This window comes from Eubalaena glacialis, chromosome 1 (assembly GCF_028564815.1).
Source record: "Eubalaena glacialis isolate mEubGla1 chromosome 1, mEubGla1.1.hap2.+ XY, whole genome shotgun sequence".
Taxonomy (NCBI): domain Eukaryota; kingdom Metazoa; phylum Chordata; class Mammalia; order Artiodactyla; family Balaenidae; genus Eubalaena; species Eubalaena glacialis.
Window position 1 is genome coordinate 59,347,167 of NC_083716.1, and position 13,564 is coordinate 59,360,730.

Sequence of the window (13,564 nt, forward strand, 5' to 3'; positions counted from 1 at the left end):
CCTGATAATCTCAGAAAATTTTTAACATTTGTTTTGTTCAAAGTAGGGCCCAAACACTGTCCACACAGCCAGCACAACTCTTGATGTCAGTTTCTTCATTTGAAAATAAGAATGTTAGATGGTTGTTTTAGTTTTAGCATGAAGGGTTTAAAATATATTTTTCCAAATTAAAATATAAAGTACAGAAATTAATTTTTAAAGTTTTCACCATGTATGCTTATCCAGAAACAAGATTGTTTTGATAATAAATGGCATGATACTTATATATTTTCTATTTACCATGTGACTTTAAGATCTCTTCCCATTGATCCATTTTAACTTCTATCTAGAATTCCACCTCATGCATAGACTGCATTTTATCTAATCCCCTATTAATGGACATCTATTTTGTTTCCAATTTTCCACAGAACAGTGTTATAATGGACATCCTTATAAATGTCACCTTATGCATATATGCAAGATTCTTTAGGACATACAGCTGTGTGTGGGAATTGCTGGATTACTGGGAGTAATAACATTTTTAATGTACATCCAATGGCAGTAGATGAGAATTCAACACAATCTTCAAGGTTTCTTGTAGCTTTGATATTCAATGAGTCAATCCATTGAATCTATTTTTTAAAACGGTTGCATCCTTAGTAATATTAATGGTGGTGACGTGTAACTGATTTTGCCATTTCTAATAATGTCTTCTATTACTTCTTAGTAGCACTGCCTCTTTAAAAAATAATATCAGTTTTCATTTTGTAAGACCCTGAGCTAAGGACTCAAGCTAAAAATCACAGGACCGTGTACTTCCTGGCCTTAAATTTGGAGAAGTATATAGAACAGACACCTAAAAATATACATAATGATTGAAGGTGGTTTACAGAAAGTCATGAGTAGAGTCTAGACCTACCATTAGTCTGTAGGAAGGGAGAGGTCACCGGGGCCTGGTTTAGAAGGCTTTCTTTATATAGGAAATAAAGAAATTTAGCAGGAAGAAGTGGGAAGGGTCTTCAGCTCACTCTGATTCAGGAAGGGAACAATCTGTTTTGTCCATATAAGAGAAATGAAATGCATAACTAGGAGTTCCCAACACCCATGAGCTTGCTGCAAGCTACTGGGGCCCAAAGAGATGCCCTCCAGGGCTTCTGAGCCCTTAGAGAAGGCTGGTTGCTGTGCTTTCTGGGAGGAACAACTCCGACAAGAAGTTAAAGGGCCCCACTGACCTAAGCATGATAACACTGACACTTTCAATCAGCCAGAGGCTGTCAGGTTTAGCCATTTACGTTGTATAAATCCACTTTTCCTGACTGTGTTTGAGTTACTTTCCTCCAGCACAGATGGAGAAAGTGATTTTTTTCCCTCTCTCTTAGCGGAAGTCTTCCCAGATGAACCACATCCAACACTAATCACTCGTTTAAGAACACAGTTCTATATTAGACTTGGCTTACGATTATCCTTACATTGCTGTAATTGGACAGTTTAGCTACATTATAAGGTATCTGAGCAGAGACATTTCCTATTTCAATTCATTCCAGGACTCCATAATTGACGGCTCTGTTCCTGTTCATACCTAGAGGCTGAAAAATACTTGCTAAATGAAACAGTCAGAATAGACTAGGAAATCCCAAAATCTGAGCACCACGGCATGAAAAAAACAGTATCATCTGTGGGTCTGAGTGACTGTCCAGGGCAGCTGTCTAGTAATCCAGTTACTTTGATGTTGTGACTACACCATTGCAAAACACAAGGTGTCCTCCAAGATGACCTCAGCTGGGAAGAAGGGTAACTGAAAAGTTGCACAGGGTCTTTTCACACCTCAGCTCAGAAAAGAAAAAAAAAAACAGATATTGGTGAATACAGGTAGTGTCTACTATACTAATATATTTCTTCTATAATGTAGCTTTCAGGTAAGTGGGAACTCTGCCCTTAGGGAGCATAAGCAACTGATGATCCCTCCTCTTAGGTAATAGAAGCACCACTTCTGATAGCCCTTAGGGAGAAGAGATGAGAGATTTAAGACATGTCCATTCCATCCTATATTTCAGGTTACCAATGGAAAACTAAGAGCGCCCCACAGTGATACATCCCTTAAATATGAATTCATGACTCTCTGGAGAACCCAGTCCATGTTCTTTTCCTTAAAGATCACCAAAGACTTGGACCTGGGGATCTTGATCAAGGGTAATTTATTTCCATATTGTCTTCTTTTGACTTAGCTTTTCTCATTTATTTAACAAAATATTATTCAGAACAACTTCTGCTGGTTGTTCTCCAGTACCTATTCTCTCATTCTTCTGTAGTAAGAGAAATGCCAGGTTTTAGATGATAGGTGGAGTCAAGTGAATAAGTTCTAGCAAACAGACTTAGAGCAGAAGAATTTTATATATCTCCTAGGCAATACCCTTAAAGGGGATGAACATGCTACTCTCTCCTTCTTTTCCCATCTTTTCTGACTGGAATATAGCTGTAGGGAGGTAATCTTCTTCACCACAAAGACTGTAAGTACAGTACATGAATAAACCTGAAGGAATTGGGTCCCTGACATGGTAGAACCACTGTATCAGTTCTGCCTTGCTTATGTCTGGACCATACTGTAAGAGAGAAATGAAGTTCTATTTGGCTGATACTGAAAATATATCCTAATTAATCCAGTGTTTCAGAAGCTTTCAGGCACCAGGTTCTCTAAGATAAAAAAGAAGCCTTGATGGTAAAAGCAGATCCCTAAGCCTTCAGAAAGGGCAATACTGGTACCACAGACTACATTCCTAGGAATTTCTCCATGACCTAAGATGATATCTAATCCATGTCGCATATAAGACTTTGGGACATGGGAAAGCCTCATTTGACTCTTCAACCTTATTCCCTATATGACTCATTAAACAGGACTGTCTTCCTCACAGCAAGCCATTTCCTTACATTGCCTACTTGGGATCACATAGAGATTGACTATAATATTGTTTGTTCCAGAGGCTCTAATTGCCATTCTGAGTCTCATATGTATCAGTGTTATTTTTCAGTTCCAAATTGGGACAGGTTCCTCTGACACATGGTCTGACATGTAGTTTGACAACAGAACAGAATACCTGAGACCAGGACTGTCAAAGACATATGTTTACCTTAGCAAAGCTTGTCAGTTTGTTCTATATTACATAACTGTTAAAGAGGATGTATCCAGCAGGAGTCAGGATCAAACATCAAGCAAACAGAGAACTGGTCAAATCCAATAATTAAGAAAGGGGTTACATCCAAGGACAATTTAAGGCAAAAAGGAGTAGGTACAACAGAAAGTCTAGGACAAGAATGGCAAATATGTCATGTCTGTGCTGCCTATCTCCCTTTTTATGTGCGTGCCAGAGACGATTAATCACAGTGACACCAGAAAAACCTCAGACTTCTGAATACAATGGCCCACGTAGCCACTTCTAAACATTTGAGGTTGGCACACAACACATATGAATCAGTTAGTCAAGTCCCAGGAATAGTGACTCTAGTGAATGGGAGTGATGATAGGTTCCTATTCTTTATCCCATACAGTGACAGTTCAGGTATAGGCAGCACTGAACCCCTGTTTCCAGGGTTAGGTCCCTGGACTATACTCCTAATGAAAAGAATGAAGACGCAGATGTAGAGAATGGACTTCAGGACACGGGGAGGGGGAAAGGTAAGCTGGGACGAAGTGAGAGAGTAGCATCGACATATATACACTTCCAAATGTAAAACAGATAGCTAGTGGGAAGCAGCTGCATAGCACAGGGAGATCAGCTCAGTGCTTTGTGTCCACCTAGAGGGGTGGGATAGGGAGTGTGGGAGGGAGGAGATATGGGGATATATGTATATGTATAGCTGCTTCACTTTGTTATACAGCAGAAACTAACACACCATTGTAAAGCAGTTATACTCCAATAAAGATGTTAAAAAAATAAAAGGAAAAGAATGGCATTGGTCCTAGGATATCCTCACATTCCAATGAAGAGTCTACTATATGATTTAAACTCTTAGATCATCAGAATTAGATAGGAACCAACTTTACCTGATAAATATTAGGTTAGAAAAAAAAAATCTAAGAGTATAGGATCCTTTTAAAGTCAGGAAGCTGACAAGAATGCCTACTCTCTAGTCTTTTAAACATATAGTGCTGGGACAACTGGATAGCCACATGCAAAAGAATGAATTTGACCCCCTAATGCACACCATATACAAAAATTAACTCAAAATGGATCAAAGACTTAAATATAAGAGCTAAAACTACAAAACTTTTAGAAGGACACATAGGTGTTAAGTCTTTATGACCTTGGATTAGGCAATGGTTTCTTGGATATGACACCAAAAGCACAAAGAAGGTAAGAAAAAAAATTGATAAATTGGATGGCAACAAAATTAAAAACTTTTACAAAAAGGATACTATCAAGAAAGTGACAATACAACCTCTAGAATGGGGGAAAATTTTTGCAAATCATATATTTCATAAAGGTTTAATATCCAGAATATATAAAGAACTCTTATAACTCAACAGCAAAAATATAAATAATTCAATTTAAAAATGTGCAAAGGATTTGAATAGTTATCTAAATAATATATACAATGACCAATAAGCAAATGAAAAGATAATCAATATCATTAGTCATTAGAGAAATAAAAATAAAACCCAAAATGAGTTTAAAAAATGAAAAATAACAAGTATTGGCAAGGACGTGGAGAAACTGAAACCCTCATACATTGCTAGTGGGAATATAAAATGGTGCTGCCTCTGTGGAAAATAATTTTGCAGTTCCTCAAAACAGTAGACATAGAGTTAACATATAACACAGAAATTCCATTCTTAAGTGTATACCCAAGAGAATGGAAAACATATTCATACAAAAACTTACACAAAAATATTCACAGCAGCATTATTTTTAATAGCCAAAAAGTGGAAATAACCAGAAGGTCCATCAACTGAATTATGGCTAAACAAATATGGTATATCCATACAATGGAATATTACTTAGCCATAAAAAGTAATAAAGTTCTGATTCATGATAAAACATGGATAAACCTTGAAAACATTATGCTAAGTGAAAGAAGTGTGACACAAAAGGATAAATACTGTATGATTCCATCTTTGTTAAATGCCTAGAAAAGGCAAATCGATAGAGACAGAAAGCAGATTATAAGTTGTCAGGGTCTGAAGGAAGGGGGAAATTGGGGAATGAATGCAAATGGTTATGGGGTTGCTTTTTGGGATAATGTAAATTTTCTAGAATTGAATAGTGGTGATAGTTATACAATCTTGTAATTATACTAAAAGCCAAAGAATTTGACACTTTAAAATAGTGACCTTTATGTTATAAGAATTTTTTTGTGAATTATATCTCAAAAAAACTAAAAACAAAATGCCCCTCTCTTACCACTACTACATTGCACTGGAGGCCCTATACAGTGTGATAATACAAGAAAAAGAAAACTATAAGGAATTGAAAGGAAGAAACAAACCTCTAATTTTTTGATAATATAACTGTCTACTCAGAAAACAAATAAAAGTTCAGTTAGGATATTGTATAAAAGATCAACACAAAAGTCAATTGCTTTTTTATACATCAGCAAGAAACAAACAAAAAATACAGTTCAAAGTATACAGTTTACAACATCAACAAAATGTAAGTACTTAAAGAAAAACTAATTATAGGAATGTTTATAGCAGCATTATTCATAATAGCCAAAAAATGGAAACAACCTAAGTGTCAACTGATGAATGAACAAAATACAGGATCCATACAATGGAATATTATTTAGTCATGAAAAATCATGAAGTACTGATATATGACACAATATGGATAAACCCTGAAAACATGTGATATGAAAGAAGCTAGTCACAAAAGACCAAATATTTATATGAAATGTCCAGGATAGGCAAATCCATAGAGACAGAAAGGAGATTAGTATTCATCAGTTGCTGGCAGGAAGGAGGAATGAGAAGAGACTGCTAATGGGTACAAGGTTTCCTACTGGGGTGATAAAAATGTTCTAAAATTAGATAGTGATGATGGTTATACAAGTCTGTGAATATAAATGTCATCAAGTTGTACATTATTTAAAAATCTACATAAATACAGATACACCCTGAATTTATAGATGGGACGATTCAATTCTTCCCAGTTTGATCTATACATTATGTGTAGTTCCAGTGAAAACTCCAATAGGATTTTTAGTGAAATATAAGTTGGTTCTGAATTCTACATGAAAGACCAAAGGGCCAGAAAAAGCCAAGTTACTCCTAGAGAAGAAGAAAGTAGAGGAATTCACCCTAACGTGTATAAAGACATTATAAAGCTACTGTAATGAAGGAATCCTCCTATACTTTCAGATATCCTACACACACACACACACACACACACACACATATATATATATATATGGATAACTGAATCACTTTGCTGTACACTCGAAACTAACACAACATTGCAAATGAACTCTAATTAAAAAAAAAAAAAGACTGTATGACTTGGTTCAGCAATAGAAACCAGACCAATGACAGAATAAAGAAGTCAGAAACAGATCCACTTATGTATGGAAACTACAGATACCACAAAGAAGGCACCACATCTCAGTGACAAAGAACCATCTAATATATGTCTTAGAAATAAGCAATTGTCCGCATGGAAAAATAATGTGTAGGTAAAGGACAGGTTGGGGGAGAGTATAGAGTGGACATTCTAGAAACAAAGCCAAAGGATCTGAGTCTATCCAAAAGTCAAGTTAAGACTTACGGATCCTCTGTAACAGTGACAGAGGGTAGAACACAGAGGACTAGCTCTAGGATTGTGGGAAATGTTAATGTCATGAAGACAGGGTTGATCAGACAGAGGGTGAATGTTAGATCCTTGTTCCTGTGGTTACAGAAGGCTAACTGATTACTTTCCTGGAAAAAAAAGGTCTTTCCATCCATTCACTCATTTATTCATTCACTGAGTCACACAACAAATATTTACCAGGCTCCTGGTACATGCCAGGCACTATTCTAAGTGCTAAGGATACAGAGGCTTACATTCTTCCAGTAGTCAAACAGACAAGAAATACATAAATAAATAAAATTATTTCAAATAATAGCAAATAATGGCCATGGAAAAAAATAAAACTGGGTAATGGGATAGAAGGTGATTGGGGATGGTTGTGGGCTTAGGGGATTACTTTAGAAAAGGTGGTCAGCGAAAGTCTCTCTGAGAAACAGAGTAACAATCCCTTGTGCCACTGTAACAAGCTGAAATAACCACAACTAAAAAGTCGGTTCCATAAAATGTCTAATAGCAAAGGAAAATCAGAGTCAGCCTGGAAGATATAAACATTATTTGGAGCTGACAAACAAGGTCTTCAAACCATGGGAAACATAAACTGAAAGGTTGGAGTTGCTTATGTGGCCCCTATCCTGAAAATGCCCTCCTTGCTTGGCCCCGGTAAGGTCTGGAGGCCCCACTGGGCTGTACAGCGGTGTACACGGCGCACCTGAATCCGGCTGCCCGGCCGAGCTTTAATAGAGCGCCTCTATTAATTATCTGAGTGATGGCATTGCTCCTCTGGACTCACAGCTAAATAAAGCCACCCCAGTTGCTTGGCCATAAGCTCTTAAAGGTGAACACAAAACTGTGTCTCAGTGGATGCAGCATTTGGCACTGATCGAAGAGTTTTAACGTCATTTCGCAGTTAATAATTAGCTCTGTCTCGGTCCCCACAAAGGGTGCCACCAAAACAAAAGCGGGAGTTGAGTGTGTTCGCTATACTTGCCACTGGTATAAATAGGCAAAGGGATGATTAATGAATGAGGGGGGGAATTAAACACAACAGTGAACAAAGACAAAGGCTCACAGCTCGGCTGTCCACGAACCGAGACAAGCTGTATCCAGAGGGAGGCTGCAGAGAACGACACACACGCACAAATCCGTTTAATGGACAGGTTTTGAAGACTTCATTTAACCTTGCGTTATGACAGCCGTAGTAGTTTATTCACATCCTGACGTGTTAAGAGGCCAGGGTCAGCTGAGGTAGAAACATGTATTCTTGGGGGGGGAGTCACTGGAGAGGTGGAGGGGGCAGATTTCTGTGTGGGCGACAGAGGGAAAACAGAGAAGGCCCAAACACATCAACCATCACCCTTCAGGCCCCCTTTGTGAGGGAAGGCAGAGCTAACTTTCTAAAGAGTTGTTTGGATGACACACAAAGCAGAGGAGGCACCAACACAAATGTCCTGGCTGCAGTCGTTGGACAGGGCCCGCCCACACCTCAAAGTGGCCATATTATAGACTGGGCCGGGACTCAGGACGAGGTGAGAAAGCTCTGCTCAAAGGCATCTAGTATAAAGGGTAGAGAGCTGGGAGGCTGGCTCTCAGCCATGATTTGCAGGCTCAGGAGAGGTTGTTGCTGGTTGGCAGCCTTTCTGCACATTTTATTCCAGTTAGTTCCTAGAGAATGCTGCCCTCCGAGGATGCGGTGGTAACCCCTTGTGTTTGACCAGTTTGATGCTGAGGGTCTGGGTAGAGAAGAGCCCGGGGGAGTAGCAACTGGCCAAACCCTAGGGAGTCCTGGTTGGCTTTCTAGGTACATCTCTACTTCTCTGTACAACCATTCTTCTCCCTTTTAGGGCTTCCCCACATCAGCCAGGTGTCCATTCCCACAGGCTTGCTTTCCAACCAGGCATTTGAGGGGAAAGGCTCTGATCAATTAATCCCTGTGGAAGATTTAGGTGATAATGAGCTTAAAGGTTCTCCCCACCCCCTCCAGGGACATTTGCATTTTAATGCAGGACTAACCAACCCACAGGCCTGTAAGAACTATAGCAATGAAATACTCGTTGTGGAATTTTCTGTTCTGAGGCAGCCCAGAAGGGAGATGTTTATGGGCTTGATGAACTTCCTGGTCTCCCCATAGTCACATCGTGTCCACACACCATGTAGACCTCTGCAAAAATTTGTAGGCTTTTATTTCACCTTTTCTCTGCCTATGTCACTCAGGTGTTGGAAAGATCACATGAGAAAATGGATGTTAAATGCTTTAAAGATAAACACCTGAATCAATATGCTAGCTAAGATTTATTGAAGGCTGAAAACTTAGACCAGAACATGTCCTTAGTGATCCACACCCTCACTTAACAGATGAGGAAATGGAAACACCAAAAAAAATGGTGTCTTCATCTGAATCACTCAGTGAATCACTGACAGAGCCAGGATCATGTGATGAGTCTCCTGCTTCAACGCCAAGGCTTTTTCTATTGCATTATAAGAATGACTTTTCTTCTGTCCTCAGAGCATATCCTAATCAATCATATCTTGACTGCTAAATTGCAAATGGTCCTTTACAAAAACAAACAAACAAGCAAAAAAAAAACAAAAAAAATACATAGCTTTAAAGTGAGCTACTAAGCAAAGGAAATGTAGAATAGCAGTTCTGGAAAAGTCACCTAAGTATTCAGGGAAGTTCAAATCAAGACTCTAGGAGATAACATGTTACACCCACTTAATTGTTAGAAGATAAGAAGTCTGACAATAGAAAGTGTTGGAGAAGGGGAGTATCCATAGAATCTCTCCTATCTTTGCTGGTGGGAATGTAAAACTGAAACAACTGGGGAGAAAATAATTTGGAATTTTTTAGTAAAGTCGAAGGTACGCATACCCAAAGGCTCAGCAATCTATTTCAAGAGAAACTCTAGTTCATGTGCACCAGGAGATGCATGTAGCACTGTTCAAAAAATGCAATAATTCTTGAAACAACAGAGCAGTCTTATTCTGGAAAATAACCTGTTATATAGTTTAATATGATGGAATATTATAAAGTATTGAAAATGAACAAACGGCAGCTACAAGCATCAACCTAAGTTTTATACCACAATGTTGAGTTAAAAAAGCAAATCCTAGAAAAAAAATCCTGTATGACATCCTTTTATTTTAATAAAAATGTAAAATAGCCAATAGTAAACAATACATTATTTAGGTACATAAATGTGTGTGTGCTAAAAAGCTTCTTTAAATGGAATATTTTTGGAATATTAAATACCAAATTCAAGATAATGATGATCTTGAAGAAGACCATGTAGAAAAGCATAGGTTATTATTCATTCTCTAGCTCTTAGGTTGATTCATTCTTAAATTATTAAAAATATGTAAATGCACACATATAGTAAAAAATGTCATGAATGGGCCAATTGATGATAGTGTATCATAAACCAAGAGTTAAGATTAATTCAATTCCATGTACCTGAGATCCATTACAGAAAAAAAAAAAAAAAAAAAACCCCAAAAAACAAAACCATCTACATTAGGAGAAAGCCAGCTCCTGAAGCAGAAAAAGATGTCTCCCAGTACTGACCTTCAAGTCAAAAATTCCCATCAGTCTAGGGGGATAGAAAAGCCATAGACAGAGACAAGCTGAAAAGCTGAGGTAAAGGTTTCTCCTGAAACTTGCCCAACTGGGGAAGCTGTATGACTTGAGAGTAGAATCTAGGGAAGAGGAGAACACACTGGTGCATCGGTGATTCAAACAAGTGATTGCAGTGAAGTTAAGACACACAAAGGCACTGAAGCTTCAGGCAAAGCAATAGGTTTAAATGAGACAGAAAAGAACCAGGGGAACAGACACACTGAAGTCAAGTTGGTGGCCAAAAGTGAAAACCAAAGGGGCAAGTAAAACCCTGAAGTTTGCAAGCCTTCCAAAGAACCCCACACTGGGGCTGAGGGACAAAAGGGCTCACAGACTGGATAGAGTTCCACTCCCAGAGACATTCATGACAGGACTATAATCTCTAATCTGGGTCACCTTTCTAATTTAATAAGATCTCATTAATTTGAACAAAACTAATTTGAAATAGCTAGAATAATCAGGCTGGAATGAAACTGATCTTTTGACTATGAAAACAGTGTTTACTCAACAAATTAATAGCATGAGACACATCAGGTGGGGAATACTTAACCTGTTTAGGAGAACAAACCTGACATACGTATCTACATCCATCTGTTCTATAATAATTAGTATGTTAATTACAGATGATCGTTAGTCATTAAAAGAGGTCCTCAACCTGGGGGCCACTAGTTGATATTACTAGGTGTATTTCAAAGTAGTAAAACTGTGCTTTGAAAATAATCTTTTTTAGTAATTCACTGCTGGGTGGATTTGCTCAGATCAGAACAGATCTTAAACCCAAATCTCAGAAACCATGAAAAAAGTCCTCTCTTTTCTGGAAGATGACCTAAATGGAATTAAAAAATTGACTTCCATCATACCACTTTCCAAACAATATTTGAACTGGAGAGGGCCTTCATCCCCAGAGATGTCCCCTCCTCAACACTCATGCAGAGGGATTTGAAATCCTCTGACTGTTCTCCATGACCTGATGTGCTCTAAGGAATCGTTAACCTGCGTTTTCATCTCAGTGACTGTTAGCAGGACGACGCCCACACTTCCACTTTGACACAGCAGTCAGGTCTCATTGCATTCCCTGAGGGTGTGTCTACTCCTCTCAACTAAGATAAACACCATCACTGCTCAAAAATAAGTTCAAAAGAAATAGTCAAGTTCCCCATCAGTATCAAGTTTTAGAAGTACAGATGTAGAAACTGAACCACACAAGAAGGTAAAATTATTTAAAAAGTAGGAGAGGGAGGGTCAGAGGGGATACACAATGCTTTTATAAGAACTAGATAAACCGTCACATATATCAACACAAGTAGGTTGGAACATATTGCACTGGAAATGATTGACAAGTTTCTGTCAATGGACATAAAAAAATATGGCTACCAAATCACAAAGTCAGTTTATGCAGAATATTTGAATCCACAGTGCATGAGCACGTATGTGTATACGTGAAGGGGAAGGTGGTAAATTAAACAGGGATTCGTGAAAAAAAATTAAGTTAAATACTAGATAACAATATGCAAAGACCATTTTTTTAAACTAAATATGATTTAGTTGAGCATTAAAATGATAAATGAGATAACAATAGGTCTTACAAGATCATTTGATTCATCTTCTAAGAACATCATTCAAGATTTTTCTTTTTAGATTTTCAAACAGCCCTGTTACTGTGGGGCTGGCCAACAAAAATTTTTTTCCAGATTTTTGAGCAAATGTAAACTAGAGTGAGTTTAATTGCTCTGAAGTCTAATGTTCTCTTTCTTTGAAATGGTTCAGGAAGGAAGGCACAGAGCTTTTTTCTAATTTGGCAGCAAAAGGATACTGCATGTTTATCTCTGCTTGCTTTTTGGAGGTGCAGATGAACACACCAAACTAAAGGGCACTGGAAAGATAAGTTTCCATGACATCCACAATAACTCTTTTATATTACCAACTGGCTATTCTGTACGTAGCATTCAGAGGCAAATATAAAAAAAAAAAAATGATGTAAAGCCAAAATTATTTCCTTGATAACACTTGTTTTAAACACCTTGCCACTAAATAGCTAAAAGTCTCCAAAGTGAATGCATAAACCATATAAAAGCCACAAGCATACTTACATAAATTCTTAAGATTAAAGTAATAACTTCTAGAAAAAGGTGGGAGAAAACACACTACGATAAATCTATTTGTAATGGTATTTGGGCTCTACCAACTGCTTTCATTGGTCTCCAGTGGCTTACATATAAAACAATACATTTGCTGTATGATTTCAATTCCTTATGGAAAACTGTTCTATCTACAAGCAGCCTGTCAAAGAGAATGCCAAAAAAACTCTTTCTGCATCCCAATATGAGGCAGGACTTTTAAGATATAACTTAAGGTCACCATTTGTTCTTGCTTGGTCAGGTTTAAGACTGTAATTGAGGAATGCCTGACCTGGGGGAGGCAAGAGAAGGGGGGGGGTAGGTTTATTTATAGTGAAATAGAAATAGGCAAGGTGTCAGAGCTTGAAGTTAAATGACATTGTTTTGCAGGGAGAGTGGCTCTACAGATTGGGCAGAGGCAAGGGGTGGTTCTCTGGAAGCTGCCTGGAACCTGTCCCCCACCTCCCAACTCAGGGCATATGGCAGCTGTCAGCTCCAGAAAACCACCTTTGGACCCAGGAATCTATTTTCCTATTATTGAGGGGTGCACTGGGGAGGGAGGAGAAAAGTTGCTGCAGAATGAAAACAAATGCCATTCTAATTGGTCTGTAAATTGCAGCCCTTCATCATTAGAACTCTGCTCTGCATTTCAGCCAAAAATGTTTAATCCCAAATTAAAGTTGTCCAGGTTTAAACAGGGAATTATAAAGTGAAAAATGTCTACAGTTGCAGGAGGGCAATACACAACTCCTGTGAGCTATTCTTCTTGAAATTACAATCTTCCCAAAACATTCTCCTAATTTAGTTCTTGCCACTCCCCAATTCTTCCTCCTGCCCCTAACTTTAGAATCACCATCCCCAGGGATGTAGCCAGTCTTTCTCTCTGATCAAATCTCCTAAAGGGAGACTCAACCTCACTGGGAGCCCAACATATCCCTCCCCGTTTCCCCAAGTCAAAATTTAGTTCTTATTGCTATAGGACTGAGTTTGTTTTTCAAAATGGTAGTTTTAAAATACATGCATCTTAAAAAAAAAATACATGCATCTTGTTGCTGTTGTTGTTATTATTACGGGCT

At 38.1% G+C, this 13,564-nt stretch overlaps 1 protein-coding gene across 1 annotated transcript in view; it reads right to left on the minus strand.

The window, feature by feature from the left end:
- Positions 1-13,564, minus strand: part of LRMDA (leucine rich melanocyte differentiation associated) — a 1,296,919-nt gene that overhangs the window by 568,803 nt on the left and 714,552 nt on the right. The gene's annotated exons all lie outside the window — the stretch shown is intronic.